This window comes from Zingiber officinale, chromosome 5A (genome assembly GCF_018446385.1).
Source record: "Zingiber officinale cultivar Zhangliang chromosome 5A, Zo_v1.1, whole genome shotgun sequence".
Lineage (NCBI taxonomy): Eukaryota > Viridiplantae > Streptophyta > Magnoliopsida > Zingiberales > Zingiberaceae > Zingiber > Zingiber officinale.
This window is the reverse complement of record NC_055994.1, coordinates 147,012,619-147,031,019: the sequence shown is the minus strand read 5'-3', so window position 1 is coordinate 147,031,019 and position 18,401 is coordinate 147,012,619. Positions and strand designations below refer to the sequence as shown.

General features: G+C 42.8%; 2 non-coding genes across 2 annotated transcripts; both read left to right on the top strand.

The window, feature by feature from the left end:
* Positions 1 to 3,616: 3,616 nt before the first annotated feature.
* TRNAG-UCC lies at positions 3,617 to 3,688 on the top strand. The gene has a single exon. It is a non-coding gene; the product is annotated as a tRNA-Gly (tRNA).
* A 141-nt stretch (positions 3,689 to 3,829) lies between these two features.
* On the top strand, positions 3,830 to 3,901 carry TRNAG-UCC. The gene has a single exon. It is a non-coding gene; the product is annotated as a tRNA-Gly (tRNA).
* Positions 3,902 to 18,401: the final 14,500 nt, after the last annotated feature.

The following is an 18,401-nucleotide window of genomic DNA, read 5'->3' as shown; positions in this document are numbered from 1 at the left end:
TTATGTCGTCGACCGACGACCCTCGATCGTACCGTTACTCACTAGATCTTCCCATCCTTGGTCAGTGGATTTTTCCTTCCCCAGTATTCGAACTCTAGACCTCCAGGCTAAGTACTAGAGTTTATGAATCCTGGTAGCCAAGTGAGCGACGTGCCGAGAGTCGTCGGTCGACGACATAAGGGGTCGTCAAATAAGCCGCCAGTTGGGCCGACCAAGAGGCCGAGGTGAAATTCACATCTGCAACTCATGTAAAATCCAACATCTGCAAGTTGTGTTTTAGAAGTTCAACATCTCATAATTGTATATCTTATTTAGAGAAAATATTTATACAAATATATCGTATCTGAGGATCAAACTGCACCTAGATGACAACTTGACACCTTTCATTGCACTATAATCCCAGGTAACAGTTATCTTATAGCTGTTGGATTTGATATCATTTAAGGTGGGTTCACATACGATTTAAAACTTACAATACCGAAACTCATTAAATGATCTAGTTTAAAGTAATTGGATATAAATCTCGCATCTATTATTATCTATGAGCTCATAATATATGTGTGCTATATATAGAATTAGATCCCTAAAAATTTAGAGATCTTAATGTATTTTTTTTATTTCCAATCTATAAGAAGTTTTGCAATACTATCGCCCTCTCATTGTTTTCTTAAGATCATGAGCCTCTTACTTCTGCTTTTCTTCTTTCTAAGGGATTGGTTAGATGACTCTTTGAGACAGGAAACTAACTGTTCAATTAGATTCTTTATCTCTCAATTTATATATTACTTTCTTATCTCATATATTTTTTTATAAAACTAATTAAATTTATTACGGTCAGAATAAAACTCTACTTCTATCAATAGTAAAATAAAATTAAATGAGACGAGGAGAAGTTGAGGGAAGGTGAGAAAACAAGAGATGCAAAAGTAATGTCATAGGAGGAGACCCACATCCGCATATGAACCGAGCTGAGTTAAGATGATTGAGTCAAGTTAGGTTATACTTATATTGAATTAAGTCAAAATTGTTGAAGCTTAGTTTGACAATTTGTCTAATGAACTTAAGTTTAAATTGAGTTTGGTTCATTTAAATATTATTGAATTTCAATTAAAATTGTTGATTATTTATTTTTTATTCTTTTAAAAAAATTGATTGATGAATAAGTTTGATATTACACTGTTTATATATATTAAAAACTTATTAATTTGAACTATGATTTATCTCCTTTACCTAACTTGAGACGGTCTCTGATGAGTGAGCGTAATCACGATAATGCAAGTTTAAGAAACAAAAATAAGTCTGGGCATCGAAGAAACAAAACAAAACAGAAATGGACTGTAGAAGTCACTTATTAATCTAACAATAAGTTTATTTTTTTAAAAAAAATCTCAATAAATTATTGACAGGTAATGAAATAAATTTAAGAATGGAAAAGAAGAAAAAATCAAGTGTTGTTGTAGTTGGTGAGGGTAAACAAAGAGGCAGCGCCTTTCAGATCGTGCTCCTGCCCCTGCACCTGCACGTATTCCACTGGGTTTTGCCCGCCCCTCAATTGATCTACTTGTAAGCTGCAAGGATTCATATATATACTCTCATTACGTAAACAAAACAGAGAAAAATAATTCATCCCTAAGAATTTTTGGACTTTGAATTCCTTTCATTCTTCTTAGGGTTTAAGGTTTTGATCGATGAACTAATTAACTATGATAAAAAGTTTTAATTAATTAATTAATTAAGGGTTAGGGGAACTAATTAATGACTTAGGGATCAGTTTTAATTACCCGCAACGCATACGCATAGAACCGAACACTCCGCCGCCGTCTGGTAGAGCCAATTCGTTATCGTCGTCGGCGATCAAAGCCGCAGCCTGATTGTCGATGATGGCGTCCCCCTCGACGACGCCCTGATGGTTTGGAAAAGGCTGCAGGGTCAAGTATTTCTGGTGTTCATTGATGACGTCGTCGTTATAATTGGCGGCGTTGATGCCGGAGTTGGGAACCAGCACGCTCTGTTCCTTGTCGTCGTCGTCGTAGCAGAAGTAATTATTGCTGAACTGATCGTGATCGGCTTGCTGTGGATGGTGGATCATCGCCGAAGAGGCAAAGATGCCGTTAAGTTCGTCTTGATCGGCGATGACACCGGCGGCCTGAAGGGCGATGGCGGCCGGTACCTGCCTCTGTTGCTGGGAGGCGGCGGCGGCGCGGCAGGCGTTGAGCTTATTGAGGACGAACTCGAGCTCGGCGAAGTCATGGCGTATCTGGCACTGGAGCTGGTGGACGACGCCGAGGCAGCCGGATACGGGGTCGGCGGCGCGCATGTCGGACTCGTAGATGATGGTCTCCATGGCGACGGCGCGCTGGAGGGGATCGAGCGGGCGGACGATCTTCTGGATGTTACTGACGCCGAACAGGCGGTGGGCGTTCTGGAACTTGGCGGCGTCCTTCGCCGGGAAGAACGGCGCGAGGAGGCATTCGGGCCTGCATCTCCGTCGCTGGAACTTGCAGACGGCGCAGGCCTGGCTGGCGCCGCCGCTTCCTCCTCCGCCGCCCGATGAGGAGGAGGAGGGGCGGTGGGAGGAGACGCTGGAGGAGGAGGACTGCGACGGGGAGAGAACGGAAGGCGAAGGAACGACGAGCGCGGCAGCAGCATTATTATTCTGGTTCGGCCTGGCGGCGGTGGTGGATTTGTGGTTTCGCGGGGCGTCGGTGGTCGAGGAGGAAGAGGAAGCGGAGATCATGGCCAAAATATAATATCTAAAGCCGCGGCGGCGGCGGCGGCGGAGGAAGGGGAGGAAACAGTTGGAGTGACTTTGCTCTTTCGCGAAATTCGATCGAAGGAATCGGGCGGAGGGCGGAAGAGCAACATGAAGCAAAGCCCGATGGCTGCGTCGGATGGCCAATGGCGTCCGCCAATGAAATGGCTGCTCGCTCACATCGGAACGCGATTCAAGGATCTGAACATTGACGCTATCTTCTGTGTTTATCACCAACGCTTGGATTTAGTTTTAACTTTTTAATATCTACGTTTTGCTTTATCTATTAAATAAAAAAAAAACTACTTTTAATTATCTTCATAATAAATCAGAAGAAAAGGCTTCTCTTTCCGATGGATCAAATATTATCTTTTCAAGTTATTCATTGAAAGTGAGTCTTGAGAAGGGAGTTTTGAAAGTGGATTGATGGCGATTGGCGAGGCGCCGCTTAAAATGGAACTAAAATAGGAAAATAATTTTATATATAAAAATTTTCAAATAAAAAAAAAACTCATTACATTGAAATTGGGATAGAAAGTTATCAACAAAGAACAAGCCACCTTTAATGTATGTTATCTTTCTAAATACGTGTTTCTCAAGGTCAAAAAATTAAGAAATAATTTCTATAAATGAATATATATTCTTTTATCCCAATAAAATATAAAGCGTTTTTAGTCCAACGGTCAGCATAATTGCCTTCTAAGCAATAGACCTGGGTTCGACTCCCGGCAGACGCAGTTTTTGTATTTTTTAATTTATATAATTGTAGATCCGTTATCTTTGTAAATACGTGTTTTTCAAGGTCAAAAAATTAAGAAATAATTTATATAAATGAATATATTTTTAATCCCAAAAACATGTAAAGCGTTTGTAGTCCAACGGTGAGGATAATTGCCTTCCAAGCAATAGACCCGGGTTCGACTCCCGGCAGACGCAGTTTTGGTATTTTTTTAATTTTATATTTCTTTTAATTGTAGATCCGTTATCTTTGTAAATACGTGTTTCTCAAGGCCAAAAAATTAAGAAATAATTTATATAAATGAATATATATTTTTAATCCAAAAAAAAAGACATAGAGCGTTTGTAGTCCAACGGTTAGGATAATTGCCTTCCAAGCAATAGACCCGGGTTCGACTCCCGGCAGACGCATTTTATGTATTTTTTTAATTTATATTTCTTATAATTGTAGATCCGTTCTTGGCTCAATATAACATTTTTTTTTCCTTCATAATTATAATCAGTTTAATTATAACCAAATGAATTATCAAAAGACAATCCACGAAACTTGAATTGATCTTATGAGGTCAACGATACGACGAACAGTGGGGACGACAAAGACTGTTATTACGTTGACTTTTGTTTTTCCATGAAGTCGAACTGGACACGAACAAAAACATAATGCGCACGAACAATCCAGTGAATCAACTTCGTAAGATATATATATTTATCGATCTGATAATTAACGAACAAATAATTAGACATCGATCGCTTGAAGATTTGTGCGTGGCAGGGTATCCGATGCCGTGGCGAGTAGTGGGGAAAGCGACGAACCCGACCGCCATCGGCACCGCCGCCACGGCTCGGTTCACGTTGTCCGAAAGATTCGGTTGGAAGCAGGATAGGACGTTGTGGTCGGATATGGCGACGGTCGCGAAGACGAGTTAAGTACCTTCGCGAAGGCGTGCACGAAGTAGACGGGCTTGAGGCGGTGGCGGGTGGCGAGGCCGGGAGGAGGTGGCCCGTGGCCGTCGACGACTAGGAGTCCACGAACGGTGACGAAGCCATAACGGACGTGGCCCGTAGCGGGGTCGTGGAAGCTGTCGGTGAAGGTGAGGAGGAAGGACTAAGGAGGAGAGGGCGCAGGAGAGGAGGAGGGCGGCAGTCATGGCACAATCGATCGGGGCGGGGCAGCGGCCGTCGTCGGTGAGCACGGGGGCGAGGACGTGCCGAACGGCTGCTGTTAGATTTAGATCTACTGTATGCACTCCTTTTATTAGTAAAAATGCAGGCTCACCACTCTCGGGTCGCTTCCATGTGCCCAAAGACTTTTGTGTCTTTCAATCGGATTATGTGTCTCTCAATCAAGTTATAAGCATGCTCCCGTACACCCACAGACTAAGCATGCTCCCACGTGTACAAAGACTTGCACGTTTCTCGATCGGATTATAAGTGTGCTTCCACACGCCCAAAATCTTCCAAATCTCTCGATTGGATTATAAGCATGCTCCCATGTACCAACAAAGCTGTCTGCTCGACACCTACTCAGTCGCTTGCTCGGAATTATAAAGTACACAGCCACCCACTTGGCACAAAGTATATATCCGCCCACTTGGCATGAAGTACATAGTCATCCACTCAGCACAGACTACATAGCCACTTGCTTGATATTATGGATACACAGCCACCTACTTGGCACAAAGTACATAACTGCTTGCTTGGCACCTACTCAGCCACCTACTTGGCATTCACTTAGCCGCTCGCTCGGCACAAAATACTTAGTCACTCGCTCAGCACAATGTCCATATATATCCGCCTGCCCGGCACCTTCTCAGTCGCCTGCTGAGCACTACAAAGTCATAGCCATCTGCTCGGCATTACAAATACGTAATCGTGTATTTGGTGGCAACATAGTCACTTTCTCAGTATGACAACCTAATTGACACCACTAATGAATGTCTATCGTTTTAACATTAAAAGTTGTTCTCCTTTGCTCGATATTCCTGCAAATAAACAAAGACATCTTCGAAAGAAAACACTACATAGGCGATCATGTAAAAACTATACTCCTTAGACATTCAAATCTAGATTACAACACTGATTAAATTTTTCATTAAAAGAAAAGGAAAAGGCCCGACGACATCACAAATTAAGTTCACAAAAAATACATATTAAGTAAAATCGAGGAAGGCATCGTCAAGAATATCAGTGTATATCTTCGGGAGGCTTGTCATGTCATCTGGAAGCTTGGCCGTTAGATGTCCTGTCTCTTTTAGTTGCTTTATGACCCCCTCCGCATCATATGAAAACATCTTACTAGTTCTGTTGCCAAGAAGCTTGTCGAAGTCTGCCGACTGGAAGTATTCTATCCTCTTAGCCTCACAATGTTCAATTTCCTCGGCTTTATAATGTTCCAGCTTGGCTTTTAGGGCGACTAGTTCTACCTTTGTGATCTCCAGCTCATTCTGCTGGGTTTGGATCAAGGTGTCCTTCGCCATCAACTCGGCTGTTTTCCCTGCCGTCTCAACCTCGTGGAGTTGTTATTTTTTCATCAATTTAGTAGAGAAACCTCCACTGTCTTCTTGTCCATATCAGCTATCATCCGTTGCCTCATTTTTTGCTCTGATTGGAGCTTCGACTCGGTTATGGAGAGACAGGCCTAGAGTGCCTCCATGGTTGTTGCGTTGACAACACCTTTCTTCTTCTCCTCCTTAAGAACTGCAACAACCTTATTCAGAAGCTTCATTTGAGCTGCAACTTCTGATAGTAACTTGGCGGTCTCCAAGCGGGCTGCCTCCGAGGCTTGACTCGGTAGAGCATGAGAAGCCTCTAGTTCTTTGACATGCGTCTCTAGATTTTCCTTATCAGTCAAAAGGTCCATGAAGGTGTGGCAAACAACCATGCTTGTAGTCCAAAACTAAAAAAGAAAAAACATGGTTATCTCCAAGAGCAAATTAATGATAATTGAAACTAGACCCTTACCCCTGTTAGGTCTTACGAGAAGCCATCTAACAAATCCATTGGCGATCAGCCCTAGGGTGCCAGTCTACCAAGCTTCAACTAACTTACCTACCAGTTGGACAGCTCATTGAGGCTTTGAGGGGTCACCGATCGGAACATAGATCCCCTTGTGAGATGGAACCCCGTGTTGGTACAATCGACCTCTAGGATTTTATTTTTTGACAATATGCTAATGTATAGTTGACTAAGGGTTGATCCAATTGGAAGAGAGAAGTCTAGTCAAGACTATATGACTAGCAAGGAAAAGACTTAACTGGAGATTAGACAGGTAAAATCTCTATTGAGTGATTAGTCCTAACTGGAGGTTAGGTAAGAGAAAGTCCTGGTGAGTAAAGTCAGACAATAAAAGTTCTAGTAAGTGAAGTTAGGTCTTAATGAGTGAAGCTAGGTAGTGAAACTCCTGGTGAGTGAAGTCAGGCAATAGTAAGTAAAGCTAGATAGTGGAAGTTCTGATGAGTGAAATTAGATCCTAATGAGTGAGGCTAGATAGTAAAAGTTCAGGTGAGTGAAGCCAGGAATGAAAGTCCTACTTGAAAGATTGAAAAGAAATAAGGGGGGGGAGGGGGGGGGATGAATATCGTTCATTTTAAAAACTTCTATCTTTTATCAAAGTAAGCAGCGGAATAGAAAAAATAAAAGCAATGTAAGTAACTCATTTGGTTACTTGGTTCAGAACATATGTCGACTCTTACTCCAAGACTTGCGATTCTTGATCGCACCGTTGGGCTTCACTATAATCCTTCCTCCCCAAATCTTCAAAAAGAAGCAATTTATACAATGAAAAGAATGATAGTAATACACTACTATCTTCTTGTAAATATTCAAACTGGAATATAAAGTATACCGACAAAGAGTAAAAGATGAAGCTCATCCGCACTTCTTGGCATAGCAACTTGCACGTGTAGTTTGAGGCACAGAACAACAGAAGCACGAGCAAAGGGTTGCACAAAAAAAGTTGTACTATCGACTCGGATCTCGAGGTCTTTTTATAAGCTTCATTCGGTTGACCAAAAAGATGTTCAATCAACTGATTGGTTTGGTCGACCGATCTACCTATTGGTTGACTAATCCACCAGCTTTCCTTCTTCGTCGAGATCCGATCGCTACCTCATTAATAGTATTTATTGTTCGGTCAACTATATTGGTGCAATTTGTACTAATGATCTAACTCAGGTTTTGATGAATGACTAGAGGATTAAAGTTAGAGAATTAATGTGATTTAATGTATTTACTCAACGTGCAGAGATTGACATGTCTAGAGGACCTGCCACCAGGATGAAACCCAACTAGGTTTAAGGACCCGATAGTTGTATGAAGCCGAGATAGGTCAAAGAGTCGACTTGATATCTGACAGGAAGTCTAGCTGAATTCATGGGGTCTGACAGCTAGCCAAAGTCCAATTGGGGTTGTGGGCCTAACAACTGGCATGAATACCTAGTGGGTCGAGAGGCTAGTGGATAGACTGTAAATTGGTAAGTGAAGGTAAGTTGCTGAAGGAGAGTGACTAAGTGAGGACGCATTCCAGTTGAGAGAATAGTAGGCGTCAATCTAGTTTAGGTCTATTTTGAATCCTTAAACTGAGACCTTGACTAGTTCCTATCCTGGAAGGATAGGAACTAATTAATACTCCTTATTATGATTGTACTAAAACTTGTTTTGCAGGTTAGATATTGTCATGTTGGACTAACCTAACTTACAAGGTGAAAGGAGTAGAAAATGCCTCGGGTGAACAGTACTCGAGGTGCCTTAAAGTATTGGAAAACGCTTTCGTATTGTTCATGGAAGACGCCTTCGGTGCTATGGAAAGAGGCTTCCAATGGATAGAATCTGACTTTTTCGACGATAGGATCAACACTTTTTGGGATCAAATTTTACATGTTGGAGGCGCCTTCAGCCCTATGGAAGGCGCCTTCCATAGTCAATAAAAGAGTATTTCGAGCAAGGCTTCTAACAGATCACTTCTACGATCTTCTACGCATCCATTTGAAGTTCTGATCGCTTCGACTTCTTGCTGCTGCTTAATAGAAGTCCGTCTGCCATCGAACAACTTTTCTAAGTCATCTAATAATCTCCGGTAGATAGACAGCAATACACAAGAGCACCCCAATTGTTGGTAAACTTTTAATAGTGTTGCAAGTCTTTGTACTACTGCTTTAAAAAGGGAAGTGTAATACTATTATTCCGGCAGTTCCGAAATAGGTATTTAGTGGATTACCCATCGATAGGTTCACAGATCTGGGTCTTAGAGTAGGAGTCGCTAAAGGCTCCGAACCAAGTAAAATCGGTCGAGTCTTGTTGTGTTCTTTTCAATTTTTCTTCCCGCTATGATTTTATTTTAAGTTTTTAAAAATTACTATAGTTTAAAAATTACTCATGATTCACCCCCCTCTCACGATCCAATAGTCCTATCCTTGAGTTCGGTCAACCGATTAGCTCAATTTTCACCTTCGTAGAGATTCAATATTTTTCGTCATTAATGCCTTTAATTGTTTGATAGACTGATCCTTGGGTTCGGTCAACCGATCCGCCTGAATTCCAAGTTTGCCAAGATTTGATCTTCCAAGTTGTTTACCAAAATGGGTTTGGTCAACTGATCCTTGTGTTTGGTCGACCGATCCGCCTTGAATACCAAATATGCTCTACTCGATCTGAACTCTGTGTCATGTCAGCTTGGTTCGATAGACGAAGCCTCCTGTTTGATCGACCGATCGTTTAGAATCTACAAAATAGAGTTAGATGCACACTAAATAAAAGATATCCCTGCAACATAAAGTTAGCATATAGATATGATGCATGAGTAATAATAGACAGTAAAATTTATCTTGATCTTAACTTGGTAACCTCCTAGTTTCTTTAGTTAGATCAATGACCTAGGGTTTGTCCCTTTCTCGGACACGACTTCCCCATCGCTCTTCTCCAGTTGCTTATCTTAACCTACCTACTAAATATCGGGTCCTCCAAATTTATTTGTACTTCGACTTAGCATCGGATCAGTTCACCAGGGCTTCCTCTCAATATCAGGTCCTCCAGACCTATCGACTCCAACTGTCAAGTGTTAAGTCCTCGACCTATTTGAATTTCCAGTTGCTTATCTTAACCTACCTACTAAATATCGGGTCCTCCAAATTTATTTGTACTTCGACTTAGCATCAGATCAGTTCACCAGGGCTTTCTCTCAATATCAGGTCCTCCAGACCTATCGACTCCAACTGTCAAGTGTTAAGTCCTCGACCTATTTGAACTTCCTGCCTGACTTCCACGATCTGCTAAGACTTTCCTTCTTAGTCACTACTAGGGCTTTCTCGGTTGAGTAAACAGTCTATATACTTAGTTAATTTATTAAATCACAATAAGACTTAACTTGAATCTTTAATAACATCAAAACTCAAGTTCGATTCTGGTGTACCCTATACCAATAATCTCTCTCTTTTTGATATTTGACAACCAAAGTTTATAATTAAGTTTAAAATATGCAAAGATAAGTAAACGAGTAATTTTCTTTAACTCTTTCCCTGAGTTTAATAACTTCCCCTAAATTAATGTCATAATATCTCTCCCCCTTTAACACATATAATAAAAAATTAGGGTAACAGTAATCATCAAGTTCAAAACTTTCAAAGGGAAAAATTAAGATTTTGAAATTTTTAAGATAAAAATTGATAAACGATAAAAGTTTGAAAGCCTTTTCAAAGAAAATTTTTTAAAGAAAAACTTAGACTCAAAAGAATTAAATTTATAAAGTTCTAAGACTTCAAAAAGGAATTTGACTTTTCTTAGAATTTGACTTTAAAAGGAATAAGCTTTAAAATTAGTGTTAGAAATTTTGTCTTAAAATTTGAAAATTTAAAAGAAAGTAAGTATTAAAAAAATATTACAATTATAACTTTTGAAAAAAAAATAAAAAAATTTAACTAAGTGTAAAAAAAAAAATACAAGTATGAGATTTTGAAAGTTTGTAGGAAATATTTTAAGGAAAAACTAAGGTTTAAAGAAATTTTTTTGAAAAGTTTTGTAACCAAAAATTTTTAAACATAATTTAGAATCTAAATTTTTTTAAAAAAATTAGGAAAATATTGAACTAGATGAAGTGGAAAAAACTTTTCAGTTTGAATTAAGAATATTATGTTTTAAGAGAACAACTTGAAAATTTATATGGATAAAAATTTAAAGAAAGCATAAATTTTTGAAAAATTTGCTAAGGGAAAAAAAGGAACTAAATTTTGAAAATTAGTCATCTTTTTAAAAAATAATGTAAAAATTTAAGAAGAAATTTTTGAATAAAAAATATAGCTTTAGGAAAATTTTCTAGTACATAAGTGTATAATTTATGAAAAGGTTAAAAAAAATTGAAACATATTTTCGAAAATCTATAAGTTTTAAAAAGAGAGAAATTTTGAAAATATGAGTTTTTTTAAATATGTTAAAGAAACTTGGTCTTAAAATGAATTCAAAAATGATATTAATGCTCCCCTTAAAATTTATATTTTCCTATAAGTCCAAGAATGTATGAAATACATAACTTTCAAAATTATCTAAAAGAAAGAAAAATAAACATCTAGGAAATAGTCCTTAAGGAAATGTCCAACCTACTTATCTGATTACCACAAGATAGCTGCTGCTGACTATGGTTAGTCAATTTGAATCTTTGTCTCCAACTAGTTTGTTACTAGTTAAATTACTCAAATTGATCAATTTTTGTATTTAAAGCCTACATTTATAACGATGCACTGACATAAATATCTGAAATATTAGGCTGAGTTCTAAGCATCTCATATCGTTCTATGTTTTATAATGCATAAGCAAGGTATCCTACTATACTTGTGAGATGTTGGCTGCTAAATCCATAGGAGCATGCAATTTTATGATAAGTCCTAGGCTATTCCACAAAGATAAAATATTTTGAAAACCAATTTTGAAAACTACTTTTGAAAAAAGGAAATTTGAAAACATAATTTTGAAAAACTTGATAATAATATATTTTGAAAGAAATTGTAAAACCTATTCTATAAAACACATTCCTAATTATTTTCTTAAGTTACTAAATTCAGATTCAGCTAATGATTTGGTGAATATGTGCTAAGTTAGATTTAGATTTAATATAGTTAAGTTCAATATTTCCTTTTGTGACATAGTCTCTAGCAAAGTAGTGTTTAACTTCTGTGTTTAGTTCTAAAGCGATGAACTGGATTTTTAGTTAGATTTATAGAACTCATATTATCAAGAAAAGTTTTTATATTTTTGTATTTTAGATTAAAGTCTTTTAAGGTATGAGACATCCATAATAATTGAGCTACGCATTCACCCATTGCTATTTATTTTGCTTCAGTAGTAGATAAGACAATACAATGTTGCTTTCTACTAAATCAACCAACTAATTAAAGATGGTTCTAGCAGTTGACATCCTCCCCTCGTACTCTTTTTATCTAACTTATAGCCAGCATAATCTGAATCAGAATAGCTAACTAACTCGAATTGTGGTGTTCTTGGGTACCACATTCCTATATTTATGGTTCCTTTTAGATATCTAATTATTTTGTTAACATTTGATAAGTGGGATTCTTTAGCGCATGTTTGATATCTAGCGCACATATTTACTATAAATAATATGTTGGATCTGCTTATAGTTAAGTATAGTTTCATATTATACTTCTATAGTGTTTTAAGTCAAATGAATTACCATTTGGGTCACTATCTACGTTTATGATACTTGCCATAAGTGTTTTTAGTTCTTTAGAGCTTTCCATACAAAATTTCCTAATTAGTTCTTTTGTATATTTGACTTGGTGAACATAGTTTTTTTCTTTAGTTTGTTTAATTTGTAGTCCTAAAAAGTAGTTTAACTTTTCAACTAGGCTCATTTCAAATTTGTTTTTCATTAAAGTTATAAATTCTTTTAAAAATTTTGAGCTGATTGACCGAAATACTATGTCATCTACGTATACCTGTCTATAAATATGTCTAAGTCAAGGATTTTTATAAAAAGTGTGGGGTCAATTTGACCTTCTTTAAACCCTTTTGAACTTAGGAAACTAGACAACCTTTCATACCAATCTCTAGGTGCTTACTTTAATCTGTATAGTGCCTTTTTTAGTTTAAAAACATGGTTTAGATGTTTGAAGTCTTCAAAACCTGGTGGTTGGCTTACATAGAGCTCCTCTTTAATTTGCCTATTTAAGAATGTAGATTTAACATTTATTTGGTATAACTTAAATCCTTATACTGCATAGGCTAGCAGCATCCTTATGTATTCAAGACTAGCTAATGGGACATAAGTCTCATCGTAATCGAGTCATTCGACTCGACTGAATCCTTTGACAACTAATCGGGCTTTTTTCCTAATTATTTCTCCTTTGTCGTTTAATTTATTCCTAAAGACCCACTTAATGTCGATAGCTGACTTATGTTTAGGTGGTGGTATTAGATCTTAAACTTTATTTCTTTTGAATTAACTTAACTCTTCTTGCATTACAATTACCCAGTCAGGCTTAGACAATAATACATCTATGATTTTGGGTTCAATTTTATAAATTAAGGCTATTTGACTTGGGTTCCGAAGGTTTGATTGGATTTGAACTCTTAACTCAGAATTACTTATGATTTGATTAATTGGATGATCTAGGTTTAGACGTATTGTTCTTGGTTGGTTTTTACTATTTGTTTGTCTTATTTTAGTTTTTCTTCTTCTTCTTGATGAGTTGAATTAGATTAATTATTTGTTTTCTCAAAATCGATTAACTCTTTATTTAAGTTAGGATTAATATTTTCATCAAAAATAACATTGTTTATTTCTTCGATTTTTAGAGTAGCCTTGTTATAGACTCTGTTGGGACCTTGATGCCCGGCTAGAGGGGGTGAATAGCCGATCACCCACGACATTCGCTTCCTACAACTTGTTAGTGCACAGCGGAATATAAAAACAAAACTAATAAGTAAAAAACTAAACCCTAGAAGACAATAAACAAGAAAACAAATTGACACATTGCGTTTAATATGGTTCAGAGATTATGACTCATATTTCACGACTTTCCATAAGATGGCGATCCCAATTTGTCGATAGATGACTCCCCGAAAAATCCCAGTTAGCTTAAGTGGCTCCTTGTGGGTGGAGAAACCTCGTTACAGCCTCACACAAGCACGTTTGATCACATGAGAGCTTGGAAGACTCTAATGTATGCATGTGGATTTATAGGGTGACTGGATGACTACTAGATATTAGTACATGATCCTGTCCGAATACTGAATCAACGGACGCTGGGCACGGGGCGCTCTCCGACTGCTGACGTGGATCTTCGACTGGTGGCACGATGCTCCGGCGGACCTGCACAGAAGTCGGGCCGGGAAGGGGTTCCCAGCGGCGACCCTCCGACGCTCAAGTCAGGTAAGCAGGTGGTGGAAAAAGTAGCTCCAAAGGTCTTGAACGCGTACCTCCGGCGAAGTATGAGGCTCTTTATATAGAGCGGTGAAAGAGCTCCTGCACATCCACCGAGGCGCCTACGTGTCTGCAGCCCATACCTCGGTATGTGTTTGTCAGAAAGCTTACTTGATGCCATACTGCTACAGTCCAAGCACGTCTTCGATGGGACAGCAGAACACCTTACCGCCAGATTTGGAGTATGACCTAGTCATAGGACTTGACAGCTGTCATAAGATATTCATTGTCCTTCTCTCTCTACTACATGCCAGGGCTTCCGGCCGGCCGGCCCTCATCTCCCGTCCGGCCGGCCTTCATCTCCCGTCCAACCGGCAGGCCCTCATCTCCCGTCCGACCGGCCCTCATCTCCCATCCAGCCGATCGACCCTCATCTCCCGTCTGGCCGGCCCTCATCTCCCGTCCAGCCGGCCGACACTCACATCACGTCCGGCCCTCCATATGCATCGGTATGCTGGGGAGATCCTCGGTAAGGTGCTATGTGGGGACTGCTAGCAGTATGTTACTTTTATGTCTACGGTCGAGCATGACTTCCGCTCGGCCCTTCGTTACTGTTCAATCGAGTGCCGGAACCCCGACGTCGGTCGGGGCGCCTTTTCCCATTGGTTATTTACCGGTCGGCCGACCGGGAGGTCGGCCCCTCCTTTTCCGGTCGGCCACGTGGCGTTGACCCCTCAAAATGGGGGTCCCCTGTTCTAACCGCCGGATCACTTGCCTCCCCTCAAGTCTAGTCGAAGGAGGCGAAGTCCGACTGACTGGACTGCCGATCTGACTGAGTAACGGCCGCTACACTGGTCCGCTCGGACGTTTATAGACGCCGGCTCGTCTCTCGATATTTAACGTCGAAGCTCGACGATCTTCCGCTCGACCGTTTATAGACGCCGGCTCGTCTCTCGATATTTAACGTCGGAGCTCGACGGTCTTCCGCTCGGACGTTTATAGACGCCGGCTCGTCTCTCAATATTTAACGTCGGAGCTCGACGGCCTTCCGCTCGGACGTTTATAGACGCCGGCTCGTCTCTCGATTTTTAACGTCGGAGCTCGACGGTCTTCCGCTCGGAGGGTTTATAGACGCCGGCTCGTCTCTTGATTTTTAACGTCGGAGCTCGACGGTCTTCCGCTCGGACGTTTATAGACGCCGGCTCGTCTCTCGATTTTTAACGTCGGAGCTCGACGGTCTTCTGCTCGGAGGGTTTATAGACGCCAGCTCGTCTCTCGATTTTTAACGTCAGAACTCGACGGTCTTCTGCTCGGAGGGTTTATAGACGCCGGCTCGTCTCTCGATATTTAACGTCGGAGCTCGACGGTCTTCCGCTCGGACGTTTATAGACGCCGGCTCGTCTCTCGATTTTTAACGTCGGAGCTCCACGGTCTTCTGCTCGGAGGGTTTTTAGACGTCGGCTCATCTCTCGATATTTAACGTCGGAGCTCGACGGCCTTTCGCTCGGACGTTTATAGACGCCGTCTCGTCTCTCGATATTTAACGTCGGAGCTCGACGGCCTTCCGCTCGGACGTTTATAGACGCCGGCTCGTCTCTCGATTTTTAACGTCGGAGCTCGACGGTCTTCCGCTCGAACGTTTATAGACGCCGGCTCGTCTCTCGATTTTTAACGTCGGAGCTCGACGGTCTTCCGCTCGGAGGGTTTATAGACGCCGACTCGTCTCTCGATATTTAACGTCGGAGCTCGACGGTCTTCCGCTCGGACGTTTATAGACGCCGGCTCGTCTCTCGATATTTAACGTCGGAGCTCGACGGTCTTCCGCTCGGAGGGTTTATAGACGCCGGCTCGTCTCTCGATTTTTAACGTCGGAGCTCGACGGTCTTCCGCTCGGACGTTTATAGACACCGACTCGTCTCTCGATTTTTAACGTCGGAGCTCGACGGTCTTCCGCTTGGAGGGTTTATAGACGCCGGCTCGTCTCTCTATATTTAACGTTGGAGCTCGACGGTCTTCCACTCGGACGTTTATAGACGTCGGCTCGTCTCTCGATATTTAACGTCGGAGCTCGACGGTCTTCCGCTCTGAGGGTTTATAGACGCCGGCTCGTCTCTCGATATTTAACGTCGGAGCTCGACGGCCTTCCGCTCGGACGTTTATAGACGCCGGCTCGTCTCTCGATTTTTAACGTCGGAGCTCGACGGTCTTCCGCTCGGAGGGTTTATAGACGCCGGCTCGTCTCTCGATATTTAACGTCGGAGCTCGACGGTCTTCCGCTCGGACGTTTATAGACGCCGGCTCGTCTCTCGATATTTAACGTCGGAGCTCGACGGTCTTCCGCTCGGACGTTTATAGACGCCGGCTCGTCTCTCGATTTTTAACGTCGGAGCTCGACGGTCTTCTGCTCGGACGTTTATAGACGCCGGCTCGTCTCTCGATATTTAACGTCAGAGCTCGACGGCCTTTTTAAGGCTATCTTCAATACAGCCGCTCGGCAACGATATCTTTCTCCCAACTCGGATAACGTACTCCCGGCCGAACGGCTCGGGGTCTTCTTCGTCGAGAGCTTAGCTCGAATATTATACCTTTGGCCGAACGGCTTGGGGCCTCCGTCCTCGAGCGCTTGGCTCGGATACTATACCTCCGGCCGAACAGCTCGGGGCCTTCGTCCTCGAGCGCTTGGCTCGGATACTATACATTAGGGAGATAGGCCGCTCGGCAAACCCATTGGCCATCCTTTGAATTAATTTTGCTTCCTGCATTACAAGGACATAGGCGACCGAAATGTGTATAAATTTACATTTAGCGCACCTTTCCCCCAGCTTGGATATCGTACTCCCGGCCGAACGGCTCGGGGTCTTCTTTGTCGAGCGCTGGGCTCAGATACTGTACTCCTGGCCGAACGGCGCGGGGTCTTCCTTGTCGAGCGCTTGGCTCGAATATTATACTTCCGGCCGAATGGCTCGGGGCCTTCGGTCGTAGAGCGCTTGGCTCGGATATTATACCTCCGGCCGAATGGCTCGGGGCCTTCGTTCGTCGAGCGCTTGGCTCGGATATTATACCTCCGGTTGAATGGGTCGGGGCCTTCGTTCGTCGAGCGCTTGGCTCAGATATTATACCTCCGGCCGAACGGCTCGGGGCCTTCGTTCGTCGAGCGCTTGGCTCGGATATTATACCTCCGGTCGAACGGCTCTAGACCTTCGTCCTCGAGCGCTTGGCTCGGATACTATACCTCCGGCCGAACGGCTCGGGGCCTTCGTCCTCGAGCGCTTGGCTCGGATATTATACCTCCGGTCGAACGGCTCGGGACCTTTGTCACCGAGCGCTTGGCTCGGATACTATACCTCCGGCCGAACGGCTCGGGGCCTTCGTCCTCGAGCGCTTGGCTCGGATACTATACCTCCGTCCGAACGGCTCGGGGCCTTCGTCCTCGAGCGCTTGGCTCGGATATTATAACTCCGGCCAAATGGCTCGGGGCCTTCGTTCGTCGAGCGCTTGGCTCGGATATTATACCTCCGGTCGAACGGCTCGGGGCCTTCGTCACCGAGCGCTTGGCTCGGATACTATACCTCCGGCCGAACGGCTCGGGGCCTTCGTCCTCGAGCGCTTGGCTCGGATACTATACCTCCGGCCGAACGGCTCGGGGCCTTCGTCCTCGAGCGCTTGGCTCAGATATTATACCTCCGGCCGAATGGCTCGGGGCCTTCGTTCGTCGAGTGCTTGGCTCGGATATTATACCTCCGACCGAACGGCTCGGGGCCTTCATTCGTCGAGCGCTTGGCTCGGATATTATACCTCCGGCCGAACGGCTCGGGGCCTTCGTCCTCGAGCGCTTGGCTCGGATATTATACCTCCGGCCGAATGGCTCGAGGCCTTCGTTCGTCGAGCGCTTGGCTCGGATATTATACCTCCGGCCGAACGGCTCGGGGCCTTCGTTCGTCGAGCGCTTGGCTCGGATATTATACCTCCGGTCGAACGGCTCGGGGCCTTCGTTCTCGAGCGCTTGGCTCGGATACTATACCTCCGGTCGAACGGCTCGGGGCCTTCGTTATCGAGCCTTTGGCTCCGATGATATACGCCCGGCCGAACGGCACGGGCCTTCTTTCGGAAAATTACGATGATTCCTATGCCCGAAAGAAACTATATCTGAAAGACTAACCTGCCGATCAACATAAGATCTGACTCAATTTCTCAACTCCCGAATACCCGTGGAGTGAGGTGGATACAATGTACTCGTCGAAATTTATCAAGGCCAGGAGGATGGCGAAACTTCCCGGTCGATCCTCCATGGCCGCTCGGCCCCCCCAGAGGTGGAGGCGGCCTGCTGCGTTATCCTTTTACTTGAGCCTTCTGCTCCTGTTGCTCCACGAGCCTAGCTACTCTTGCCTCTATCAGAGCGTCGAGTTTCTTCATGGAGAGCATCATCATGTGTTGTCATCCAGCCTCGTCCATTGTTTCCGTTCGGATGCAGACGACGCCAAATTGATCCTGTCCGAATGCTGAATCAACGGACGCTGGGCATGGGGCGCTCTCCGACTGCTG